The sequence below is a fragment of the Cimex lectularius genome, unplaced genomic scaffold (assembly GCF_000648675.2).
Source record: "Cimex lectularius strain Harlan isolate CLEC.00 unplaced genomic scaffold, Clec_2.1 scaffold4, whole genome shotgun sequence".
NCBI classification, from domain to species: Eukaryota; Metazoa; Arthropoda; class Insecta; order Hemiptera; family Cimicidae; genus Cimex; species Cimex lectularius.
The window spans coordinates 698,873-712,083 of NW_019392723.1; the positions used below are offsets into that span (position 1 = coordinate 698,873).

At 36.5% G+C, this 13,211-nt stretch overlaps 1 long non-coding RNA gene across 2 annotated transcripts in view; it reads right to left on the reverse strand.

Annotated features, from left to right (window-relative positions):
• Positions 1 to 12,789, reverse strand: part of LOC106673186 — a 39,125-nt gene extending 26,336 nt beyond the window's left edge. Inside the window, exon 1 of one of the 2 annotated variants that reach the window (XR_002910260.1) lies at positions 12,511 to 12,773. This is a non-coding gene — a long non-coding RNA (uncharacterized LOC106673186). Of the gene's footprint in view, positions 1 to 12,510 lie in introns of both variants that reach the window. The other variant, XR_001341378.2, reaches the window with a different exon arrangement.
• Positions 12,790 to 13,211: the final 422 nt, after the last annotated feature.

Consider the following 13,211-nt stretch of genomic DNA (forward strand, 5'->3'; position numbering starts at 1 on the left):
TAAATACACAATTCCTCGTTCAGGCTTGTCCTCCACTTTATTCACCATTTTTTAGCAAATTCTAAACGTTCTTGGGTGTTGGAGGTTGCTCGATTTCCATTTACAAGACAAAATCGTCCGCTTGGTAGTGACGGTATTGGGATGTTAGGAAAGTAAGCTGTTGTCCCTTAAGTTCTGTGTAGGGATTCCACGTCAGTCTCTAGATATAGTCCTAAGTGACTAGTAGAAGTCGGTAGCCTCATGTTGTTGAGGTACAGTGGAGAACAAGACTGGTTATTCAATGTAAATATACCCTTTTTGCACCAATATTAGTTAAAGTGGATAAGATTTCGGTTAGAAGAAAGACTGTGTCACCGCATAGGTGGTTGTGATGGTGTTTGAAGGTGTACGAAAATCACCAATATATGGTATACAGGATGGGAACAAGAATGCTCCCTTGTGGGTCGCCAGCTCGTATTTTGATCTGAGGTATTTGAGTATTGCCGCACCTCACACGCAGTGGTCAGTTTTCAGGATAAGGTGCGGTTGGCAGAAAGCGTTTAAGCTTATAAACGATGCCTGGGTGCCAGAAAAAGAAAGCCTGGGCCACATCCAGAAACCCAAGTAATCTTTGTCCTCTAGAGCGAGAGAAATGGTGCCAACTTAAATCGTGGAATGATGGGGACTAGGATGGGTATTTAATGTTCTTTCGAAGAATTCTTTCGAGGGGTTTGGACATCACAAGAAGGCTGATGGATCTGTAGGAGAATGGTTGAGAGGTTTGTGAGCTGGAAAAAAAGCGAATTGTTAAAAATACAATGTATATCTACTATTGAAGTATAATTGAAATGATTAGGTCATTTCTAGGGTATCCAAGGGGTCCAAGGTGCATCACTTCTTGTGAATGAGTTTAGTAAACGTGTTTTCTAAATGTGTTGCAAATACGTGTGATTTATCTTATAAAGAGTTAAAAATCTTGAACTCTACTTCTATTCTAAAACTGAACAAAATAATAGATGTATTTTAAAACTACAGGGGGAGCCTCTAAATTTAAATTATAAACTTAAGGGAGTGTATATAGAGTATTTGTATTGTATGTATTTATGTAGAGAAACGAATCACATATTTCATTTTCTAGCTGGGATGTAGCAGTATAAATGGTATATAGGGTGGGACCGAGAATTCCCCCTTGTGGGACGCCGGGTTGTATCGGTCTGATATCTGAGCCATTGGTGCACCTCTCTCTGAAGCAGCGGTCAGCTAAATTAAAAAGGTACATATTACAAACTATTGGTGAAAGTGGATGGAATTAAATAATTAAGTTAAGACGGAATTTCTCGATTGAAGTGGGATGAAAGAGCTAGAAATTCTAATGAATTATTACCGTGCTTACAGAGTACAAAAAGCCATAAGGACAGGCTTTCTACTTAAAAACACATATTCGTAGCAGGTTTTCCACGTGTGATCTTTATCTGTTTTCCTCCAAACGATTTTAAGTTCAAAATTGTCGGAATGACAAAAAGGGCCGAAGCTGGGACTTAACCCGTTGTACTCGATTTGGGATGCTGTATTCAGATTCGTCTCGGTCATGACAGGCTGAATAAACTAGTTTCCTAGAATGGAAAATGTGCTAAACTGTAATAAAGTGGGGTTATTGACACAAAAGCTTCCAGTTTGAGGAGTAGACAAAGAAAAGTGGGCGAAACTTTTACGCTGTCAGCAGTCGAATTTGATCAGCAAAACTCCAAATAAACGCCGAACTAATTAGACATAACGCTCGAAAGTTAGGTGATTTTTTTGTCCTTCTGTCGCTTTGTACAATTTCAATTTATGTTTGTAGTAGTTAAAGTCTAAAGAGCCGAGTACCTAATGAGGGATTTGAACTAATTACTCTTTCACTGGGACGAAACCTCTCGACACACACTCGCGTTCGAGCATAAGAACAATAGACGTTGAATCGTCCATAACGGATTTCTGCCAGGGGTGCGTGAGTTACAAGGATTACATCAATACTTGGTTAAAATTCTGGCGAAGCATCCTTTCCAAGAATGAGCGATCGATCCCACCGTAATACACTCCCTTGCCGCCATTTTCCCCCGTACCCTTTTCGTTATCAAATTATCCTCCTATAAAATATGGACAATGCTAATTATACTTTTAAGAGATCTTGTCGGGACGACGAAATAAATGGGCCTTCCTTCCCTTTTTCAAAACGGATGTAAGATTTAACGCAAACGAATGCACAACTTTTGACCGGCAATGGTAGAGGCCATTACCCTCGGTGTGTATGGTTACGGAGTTGTGATCTCTTGAATATTCAAAATCAGCATTCAACCCGCGAGACTGTTGCTCGGCTCGAAACAAAATTAAAACCACAACACTCGACTAAATATAACAGACTAATAATTTGTCCTATCTCTCTCAACCAACTTGATCTATTCTTTTTTTTTAAAGTACAGCGCACATTTTGCACCGCCTTGGCACGGTTTTAATCCCATAAAGAAAAAAACACCTGAATAAGCATAAAAGTATGAACAGGGATGACAAAACTACAGAAATAAAACTTTAGTCAAGTCGTGTATCACCATTTAAAGCCACGCGTAAAAAAATGGGGGTGCAGTTTAGGCATTTTAAGCACGCCTATCCCCCCCCCCCAATTTTAAAAGCTATCACATTTTATATCGTACATGATGCTGATTCATTTCAGAACTTTCTATAGAAAGTTCATATATAGTAAGGAGAAACGTTTCGCGCCGATGTTGTTTCGAGACTTTTTTTAGTAATAAATCAGGGCCAAACACAAATGTTGATTGACTTGTCTTTCGTGTTGACTTGTATTTTGGGTTCGAATGAGGCCGATTAAGTACAACACGAGAACCGGTTCCTAGCATTTTTTCTCGATTTAATCCTATTTATTTATTTAAATATACGGATTATTATCCTTGCTACAAAAATGTAAGCTTACATTAAACGATTAACAACTAGAAACATACTTTACAAAAAATATACTATATATAACAGGCATGTGAGAATTAAAATATTAAGATAAATAAAAATATACCAAAAATATAAATATATTCAGTAAAGAACAATACAGTTTTTTGAAATTATCTAATTAAATAGATAAGAATTGTTTAAAGGCTAGATTAATGGATGTGATTCTAAAGTCCAGATTTGGCATTTCGTAACATTTGAGTAAATTTAGTCGTCAATTGGTACCTTGACATGGTAAAAATAATTATGTGAAGTTGAAGCTGGTTTATTAGCCGGAGGGCTCTGGGTATTATTATATAAAAAGCACAATATCTTTTATAGCATTGAACATTAATCAGATAATTATTTCTAGTATTGACACTTGCGTTGCATAAAAATATAAACCAGAAATGAGGATAAATGCAATATATAGATCAAAAATTTAAACAGTATTTTTTTCAATTGCACTTACATGAGCGGAATATTAAACAAAGGGAATATTATTATATTTTATTGGCTATTTTATTATCTTTTATCAATATTTTATTAGTAATCTCGAATCCGAGCCGACGGATATTCCATTGCTGTAAAAACGTATATTTTGTTATTTATAATAATTGTCAAATAAAGTATTATTTCAATTGATTAATCTTTATGTAAGGTATCGGTTGAGATGAAAAAGTCAATGTCATGAGCAGGATTCGAACCCACGACGTTCGGCTAAATACGCCGTTGCTCTACCACTTGATCTATCGTGACTTCGATCCACTCGGACGCCAACTTCCCATCTCAACCCACCTTTTGAATTTTCCTTCCATTTTGCCATTTTTCAAATGTCGTGTAATCAGGATTCGATTCTCGGCGACAAATGAAATGGCCACGGAGAGCTTTAGTGAAGATGTACTTCATTTTGCTAAATACGCCCCTAAAGCTCTCCGTGGCCATTTCATTTGTCGCCGAAAATCAAACAGATTAAACGACATTTGAAAAATGGTAAAAAGGAGGGAAAATTCAAAAGGTGGCAACCCACTTACCAAGATGGGAAGTTGGTGTCCGATTGGACGAAGTCACGATAGCTCATGTAGTAGAGCAGCGGCGTATTTAGCCGAACGTCATGAGTTCGAATCCCGCTCATGACATTGACTTTTTCATCTCAACCGATACCTTACATAAAGATTAATTAATTGAAAGAGCTTATTTGGTTAAACGGACCACGAAAACTAATCGATTATTATTATTATATGAGCGGAATGTTGAGGAGACCAAATGGGAGTGCAAAATTCAAGATGAGGCCTAACTAAAGAGACGTTTAAGTATTTCAGTGATTGTATATTATAAAATTTTTGAGTTTTTCTGATTATAAAGCCCAATAATTTGTAAGATTTTGCAATAATATCAATATGATACAAGTCCCTAATCGAATGGACAGTTGCTAGTTGTGTATTTTCTCAAGATTATGGCGTATGTTACCTTTTTTCCAGGACCTAATGAATATAATTACGTACACTTATCAATGTTCAGGGTCGACGAATTATTGATAAACCGTGAATGAAACATTTGTAAATTTTCTTGGACTACGATCGCATGGTATTAATATTAGAGAAGATTTTTAGATCATCGGCCAGCAAAAAACATTGACATCTGTAAAGAAGTCGTTAACATTATTACGAATATCACGAATAGCAATAGACCCAAGTGCAAACCTGGGGGGGGCTAGAATGTAGAGTGAACAAATCTTAACGAGACGATCCTACTTTTATAATTAGCTTCCTAAATACAAATAATTTCCAATCCAAGACAATAAACAACCAGTCACACTGTACGAGTGTAGTTAAACATAAATATTCTGTTATTAACTAACAGTTAACACAGGCTGATCTGCTATAAAACCGTATTGACGAGGGGGTATAATGCGATTTAAATTTACTTTTAGCCTGTTGGCAACATTGTTTTTTAAACTTTAATTATAACAGTCCTGATATGTCAGTAATTTCTTACATTATGTTTATCACCAGGCTTTAACAAATTTACAAAAGTAGCGTACAAAAATTCGAAATCGAACCTAAACGTCAAAGAAGTCACATCAGTGTGCTTTTTAACCGTCAGTACAGGCTGATAAACTGATTCACCTCAAGTGTACGGGCCTTGTTAAAAGGTTTTAAAAAGCAAACACTCGATTTTTCCCCCCTTCTTCACCAGTGAGATATTACTATTCAAAAGACACTCAAAACCACATTTGCCACAGCTTCCTGTTTTCTTCTCATTCTCTCTTTTTTTTTTTTTTTTTTTTTGCACGAATTGACTTAGAAAGGCCGAATCTTTAAGAAAAACGTAAAAATAACGATGATAAAAAATAATAGGAGTTTTCGTGTTTTTTTTTTGTTTTCTNAGTTTGAAAAACAAGCAATTCTTAGTTAAATAAATTATGATGGGAGCTGAATTTAAAGAGTATTTATGCTCTTTTCGAATAAAAAATAAACCAATTTTAGTTTATGAGAATAAAAAAAATTATGGTTGATTTTTGAGACTGACACACCTTTTGAAATTGAAAATTATTTTTTTCTCTTAAAATTCAATAGAATAAGACAGGTGGTGAGATAATGTGCAAGAGATAAGCCATGCAGGTCACAAAGCGCAATTAAAAGCCTGCTTGAAAAGGGCATCGTGTACTCACAAATAATATTGACCCTAATTAACTAATAATTGCAATAATTGGTTAATGCCGCTTTTCAATAATTATAATTGTCTTGTTTTTGAATAAGAAATGACAGTGATTTGAGTTTTTTTTTTTCAAATATCTCCTTTGAACCCTTGTACTCCAGCATAAACGATTTCTAAACTGTATTTTTCCCAAGTGTCTTAGAAATAATACAAAATAAAGCCAATAACGAACGTCACAAAATAACAAATTTTACTACAAATGTACCGAAAAGAAAAGAAGCTGGGCCAGTGTAGAATGGAGAAATGAAAAGTTTTAATATTTTTATACCGCATTATTGGTTATGTTCCCCTTTCTTTGCGTGACGGTGAACAGCCGTTGTGTCAGCGAAACGTTGACCCCCTTTATTTTCTTTTAAAATGTATCGAGCGGTGAAAAAAAAATATATATATATATCGTAGAGACGGCAGGATTAAATGCCACATTTTTAAACCGAGCCTATCCGTCTGAAATGTCAAGTGGAAGAGCGGAAAGGCTGGAAGAAGATCATAGGAAGACTTTCTACTAAGACGCCAGTTTAATGTAATCATTTGGCGAAATGTTCTTCTCCAGCAAGATTCAAGTTTGTAAGAAAAAAACCAAGTGAATATACATTTATTTATATGCTCGGATCGCGTGTTAGAATATATTTAATTTGAATATCTCTTTTTGAAGAAGAAAAAAATGAAATAGGAAACAATAGAGGAAAAGAAAAAAAATTGTCTATCCTATTTATTGTTATATTTTTATATCTTCTGTGTGTAAGGCATTGTGTGATTGTGTGCGCGCTTGATTCTTATTTTATTCTTTTACACAATTATTCTCAGTGCACGCGATGCGGAACGGAAAGGGCGATTGATCGCGGTCCACATTGACTTGAAAAATAAAAACCCCCTCAGTTTCTTCTTTGTTTAGTGTTTCTTTTTTATCTTCCCATTGACCCGTGGGGTGGAACCATCTGGTGGAAAGCCGGTGATTTAACCCAGAAGAACGATTTTACAGAACGAATTTTACAGGAGATAAGCTAGAACGCTTCTAATGCCATAGAACGAATTATATCCTTTCTTTTGATAGAGCGGGCCGTTTTACTACAAAAGGAGTGTTTAAAAGGGCGACCTTCTTTGAAGCGACGATATTCTTTAAACTGGCTAAAACAGAATTCAATACGAACCAAAGATTGGGTCATGTTGCGAAGGGTCATAGTTATACAGTACCATCAAAATTAAAACTATTATTTTAATTTTTAAAGATACCAGCCTAGATAACCCATAAATGGGCAATTTTCCTATTGTAAATAATTGGTTTTCAGTAATAGGAAATAAATTAAGCAGCTATTCTTTAGTAATGACAAAAACCAAAGTCAATGCGACCCAAGGAGTGGCCATTTTGGATGGATCATACCTATGGATTATAACCCTTTTGGATTCTATTTCTCCATTTTATCGTTTCCTTCAATTTTCCTATTGTAAAAAGTTGGCATTTCAGTAATAGGAAATAAATGAAAAAGCAATTCTTTAAAATCTGGCAAAAATTTAAGTCAATGAGACCCAAGGAGTGGCCATTTTGGATGGATCATACCTATGGATTATAACCCTTTTGGATTCTATTTCTCCATTTTATCGTTTCCTTCAATTTTCCTATTGTAAAAAGTTGGCATTTCAGTAATAGGAAATAAATGAAAAAGCAATTTTTTAAAATCTGGCAAAAATTTAAGTCAATGAGACCCAAGGAGTGGCCATTTTGATATGGATCATCCCTACGGATTTGACATCATCGTTCTACCACACAGTCAAACTTAGAACTGATTTTTTTTTTATTCTAAAACATAGCAACCTAGATAACTCATAAATATACCATTTTCCTATAGCAGATAGTTATTTTCAGTAATAGGACAAAATGAAAAAGTTATGCTACACTTACAAAACATCGAATTCAATGCGACCTAAGGATTAGCCATTTTGAGATCATCATTCTACCGCACAGTTAAAAATAGAACCCATTTTTTTTTTAATTCTAAAACATACCAGCCTAGAAAACTCATAAATATACCATTTTCCTATAGTAGATAGTTTGTTTTTAGTAATAGGGCATAAATGAAAAAGTGCTAAACTGACAGAAATCGAATTCAATGCTACCAATTTGAGATCATTCTCCTACCGTGCAACATTCAAAATTACAACCTAACCAAAAAGATGTAAAAATAAACCCCTTGTAATTATATTTCTTAGTTTTATATTAAACTTCTTTGCTTTCTTCAATTTTCCTATATTAAATAGATGCTTTTCATTAATAGGAAATAAATAAAAAAGCTATTCTTTAAACTGAAAAAAATCAATACATTTCAATATAAAAAAAAGTCAATACGACCTAAGGATTATCCATTTTGAGATCATCGTTCTACCGTACCATTCGAAATTAAAACCTAACGAAAAAGATGTAAAAATTAGCTCTGAGATTACATTTCCTAGTTTTAAATTAACCTTTACTAACCTTAACACTGATGAATTGTATTTATTAATTCTTAAACATTCCTGTCTAGATAACCCATGAAAATACAATTCACTTATAGTAAATAATTTGATTTCAGTAAAAGAAAATAATTTAAACAGTTTTTCTTTAAAACTGACAAAAATCGATGACAATGCGACCCGAGAATTGGCCACTTTAAGATAGCTCATCGTTCTACCCTACAGTCAAAATTAGAACCGCAAAACGATATAAAAATTAACCATTTGGAATTCTGTTTATTTATTTTGACAGCACTTTTTTAAATTTTCCTCTTGTAAACAGTTGTTATTTTAGTAATAGAAAATAAATGAAAAAAACAATTCTTTAAAATATGGCAAAAATCGAAGTGACCCAAGGATTGGCCATTTTGAGATGGATCATCCCTACGGATTATAACCCTTTTGGATTCTATTACTCCATTTTAAATCAATAATTGGTTTCTTTCGATTTTCCTATTGTAAAAAATTGTATTTCAGTAATAGGAAATAAATGACAAAGCAATTCTTTCAAATCTGGCAATAATCGAAGTGGCCCAAGGATTGGCCATTTTGAGAAGGATCATCCCATCCCTACAGATTATAACCCTTTTGGATTTTATTACTCCATGTTAAATCAATAATTCGTTTCTTTCTATTTTCCTATTGTAAAAAGTTGGATTTCAGTAACATGAAATAAATGAAAAAGCCAGTTTCATGCTTAAGAAGTGACAGAGAATACGTGTAAAAAAAGAAGGCCACTCCCGGAGAAAGTGTACAATTGAGGAGTTTCAGGAGAGAAATACGAAATAAAAAACCAGTTGAACGTCAAAAACGAAAATGTAAAACAATCGGAAAACGCTTTTAATTACAAAAGCCAAGAAAGGGCAGGAAAGATCGGACAAAAGAATTGTAAAACAAGCTAAAAGCATTGTTCTGAAAGCTTATTTAGCGATAGTCCGATATAGTTTTCGCAAATGATCAAAATGGAACAGTGTCGTACAGTAGAATAGGTGAAAAAAAGGACCTGAATCAAAATTACCCAAGAATTGTAGACCAAGCTGCAGAATGGGGTTGACTGGATAAGGCCCAGGGGTAGATGTTCGATATATATTATTGAGGGTTGTGTGCATGCGCCAGATTAAGACCGCCTCCCCAACCCCCTCTTTCGCCACACCGCCATTTTAAATACAATTTACTTATCTACGGATACAAAATATAATATTACACTAAACAAATCAGAAGATCTAGTTTTCTCTCGTTAAAATTCGAATAAGGACTGGCCAATGAGAATGAAAGAAATAAACTTATGTAGTCTTCAAATCAAAGTTTATTATAAGTTATTTATGTTTCAATATGTGTATTTTTGATGTTTTATGCCTTGAAATGGATTTCAAATACGCTGTTCAATCTTTTATAATACAGCGTGTATTGATAATTGTAATACTATATTAGGGCTCTTCGATTAAACTAGATTTTGCCCTTCGTGTAAGTCCATTCAACTAGGAAATCTAGCCAAAATGTTCAATCCCATATTTCAACAATCAAATAAAATCCCGACATTTTTTTCCAAAAGTGTTAAATGAGAGAAAAAGTTGGTACTGAATCGTTTTGAAGGCAGCGGTGAGCTGGCGGACAGTGCCAGGGAGGGGAATCGTACTTTTTATATTTTCTTTTGTAAAACTTAATCTCTTCGCTCATCATCATTTGTGGGACTCCCATTTGTGGGGACAGTTCATTCAACACAAAACATTAACAGAAGCCACTCTTATAAATATTCCAGTGGTCTTTTTCCACATGTCCATTCCCCCCCCCCCCAACCAAGCGAGAAATATTTCAAATTGTATTTTTAATTCTCGTTGTGTAAATCAGTGTAAAGTTGATTTTAATAATGATGATTAACACTTTATAAATAGAAAGGTGAGTGGGGTGGGATCGATGTCGTTGGTTTGATCAATAATGGTGCACTGCGGGGTGCCCATGGTGATTGTGGACAACAAAACTCCCTAACAACTATCAAGATCTGGTCAAAATCCGATCTCGGTCGGGAAAAATCGGTTTAAAAATAAAAAGACGATGGCCATCGTTTTGGATCTATTTTACGTTTTAAATGACATTCTGTACTAATAACCTCCCTTACATGCACTTCAACCTTCATGCTGAATTTTAAAAAAAAATAGAAAGAAAATGTGCAGATATAAAATTATTTTTAAAAAACAAAGCGACTACACTAGCAAAATTGTACAACTACTGAATGGACTATTCAAATATTTACCAAAGTAGTGAAAACAGTTACTCGAAATACCTGATGCGGTGGCATTGAAAGTAATGAATTTTTTTTTTTAATTTTCGAAGGCCCCGAAGCAGGTGTTTCGCCCTGTGGTAGGAATTATAAACCCACAGCATGAGAAAAAAAATTACAAAAGGATTTTGAACAGGAAGAGGTTACTGGGGGTTGAACAGTTTGCATCCCCAACCCCCTGAGTCGGTGGGACCCCTGCTCGTTGACATTCTGTGACCTTTACGCCCTCCCTTTATCTGTAAAAGTCAAACCATTATGCGAAAAGTTAATTATCAAGGGACCGAGCTATTCCTCCAAGGTCCAAATAGCTATCGTAAACGGAAAAAGCGTTTTAGATTAAACCCTGTGGGGACTTATTTTGAAAATTGCTTGCCGATATACAAGATGGTGTTTTTTAGCCGTATAAGATTCGGTTCTGTGCCATAATAAGGTGAAACTGTAGTCGGCAGTGAGAGTAGAGGTTCGCGTGTTACTCATAGATAATATCTTACAAATGTAGCATTTCGTGCTAGTGATTGCAATACTATCGATCCTTCAACAAATAACCTCGATACTTTGCGAGTAAATCGCTAAAGGGTTGGAAACGTCCGTAGGCAAATGAAGGCGCTCTGGAGGACAGGAAGTCGAGGGCATCGAAGGACGAAGAAGAAGTAGGTGGTTAAGGGAGAGGAAGGCGAAACAAAGTCGTGGTTCCAGTAACATGACGGTCTTTATTTAGAGAATGTGAAGTGAATTGCAGGTAATTTCAGTTCGTCGACCTCTCCCTCTCGGGGCTACACGTGCATAGAGCCTCTTAGATCCTTTTTACATTTACGGCAAATACGAAATTCATAAGGAGAGCTAGAACGGCAACTCTTTCCTTTCCTTCCGCACAAATTTAAAAAAAAAAGGTGAGTTTTTTTGTCGAGGGTCCGGTGGTCAGTAGGTTGAGACATATGTCGGTACCAGCTGATCCCACCCACCTGTCTTACACCTGGCCTACTATCGTAACAGACTTCCAATCCAATTATACAAACTCGCACCGGTTTCGAGACGATACTCAGACGAAAATAATTCCAGATCGAGGGGATTTTTCGTAATTGTTTCTCGGTAAAGAGAACAGAGGAAAATAGACCGAGCGGACGTTGGAGGCACGGTCCACTGAACACCGGCCTTATCTGCTTTTTGTCACTTACCCATTCTCCCCGGTTCGGTTTTTCACCTGTCCGCCACTCTATTTCAATCCTTCCTACACCTCCAACGTTCAAATCTCTCTCCCGACGGCCGTTTCGCCCTTTCCGATTTCGAACCGACATCCCCGGAACGGATAACAAATAATTATATGGGCCGGGGAAAAAAGGTTCAGCTGTCTGGGACATGTTTTATGCGGGCTCCCGTCATATCGGCGTTTCGAGTACGTCGAAAGACCCCGCATAACCGGCAAAAACGAAAGACGTCCCGACACGTCCTTCCGAGCGGCCCGACAACCTGGGCAAAACTATAAAAATAATGTCAAACGTTCCAAGGTCGCGGATCGGCGTTCTCATAACGTCAGCTGACGATGTTTGAACTCCGCCGATCTGATTCATCAATTTACATTCCGGCCCGGCGCGACGACAGAGTCAAGACGAGTTAACATACGGAGATTTTTTTACTCGGCCAGGTACTAATTGAAGGATAGTCAGGTAAGGACGAGTACACTACGACAGTGCTACGGCCTTGGGAATTATCATTTACAAATGTTATTTTCCCAAGAGCCGGAAAGTGGATTCAACGCCGGACTCCCACACCTCCCACCGAAAAGACCGACGAATAAAACAGCCATATTACATACAAGAAACGCAACGAATAAGAAAAATTTTGAGGTCTTAATACAAAGAACGTGCAAAGGCAAAGCAAAGCGATTAAAACTACAAAAGAATGCATAACACAACGTGAAAGCGAAGTGATAAGCAATATCGACATACTTCCCCGCTTTCCACGGAACAGCAATAAAATATATTTTTAAAAAAAACTTATTTTTTTCTCCGTGCGGTAATTCTACGCTATCGGGGAAAAGAGTGAAAGAAAGAGAATATATCTTTTTTTTTACTTACGAAAGACGAAGGCGTACAGATTTGATAACAGGACGTGATAAGCTACGCCAATATCCAATCGATCGTTTTTACTCCCTTTCTTTCATTTCCAATTATTAGAAATACAATTTAAACCAAATGGTAAAATGTGCATGGAGTCGGATCGGGCCTTGGCCGGCCACGGCGTGATAAAAGTGCGGATGAAATTCGGAATCGGAGCAGACACCGTCCAAATGAAAATGTGCAAGTAATAGCAAAGTGTAGTAGTACCTGTTAGAAGAGACAGCGTTGGAGTTCTACCTGAACCTGAGTCAGAGGAGAGGCGGCGATGGAGGGGACTCCAGCCCCCACTACGATATGTAATTACCATCACGTGATCAACGATAGAATAGTTTCCTTGACTACGACCCGAGTCAACCAAACATTCATCCATTCAAAGATTCGGCGAAGAAAAAAGACAAATAAATTCTTTCTCACACTGGGAAGATGACCGTTTCCTCGGGTGTCGGCCGATGGGCAGCCCCGCAAGGGGGAGCCGACTCGTCATATCGGTATAGTTCACCGTCTACAAAGGAGTGAGACGGGCCGTTTTTGTTTTATCGTCGCCCCTTCAATAAAACGGCTGATACGGGATCGTAACACATTGATTTAGAAATGGGTATAACGATAATAAAAAAATTTTCCGATCCAAAGAAAACTTTTCACTATTTTTTCTCTCACAA